Raw genomic sequence first — 359 nt, 5'->3', positions numbered from 1 at the left:
AGCCCAGCAGGTCGAGGCTGCGGTGGCCGGGAGCAGCCACTGCACTCCAGTCTGCGTGATAGAGTGAGACTCCAACTCAAAAAACAAAACAAAACAAAACAAACAAACGAACAAACAAAATCTCTGAGTCCCACTTAACCTCATCTGGAAAGGGGGATAATAATAATATTCCCAGGGGGATGTTGTGACCATTAAATGAGGAAATAATGTCAAATATTCAACACAATTCCTGGTACGCAGCAGGTGCTCAATAAACAAGCACTATTATTATATATTCAACAGTCATCCCTTTGGCCAACATTTATTTATTTATTTATTAATTATTTTTTTTTGAGTTGGAGTCTCACTCTGTCGCCCAG

This window comes from Carlito syrichta, unplaced genomic scaffold (assembly GCF_000164805.1).
Source record: "Carlito syrichta isolate Samal-C Ts95f unplaced genomic scaffold, Tarsius_syrichta-2.0.1 Scaffold156292, whole genome shotgun sequence".
In the NCBI taxonomy this organism is placed as follows: domain Eukaryota; kingdom Metazoa; phylum Chordata; class Mammalia; order Primates; family Tarsiidae; genus Carlito; species Carlito syrichta.
The sequence above is the reverse complement of the archived record's forward strand: the minus strand, read 5'-3'. Positions refer to the sequence as shown.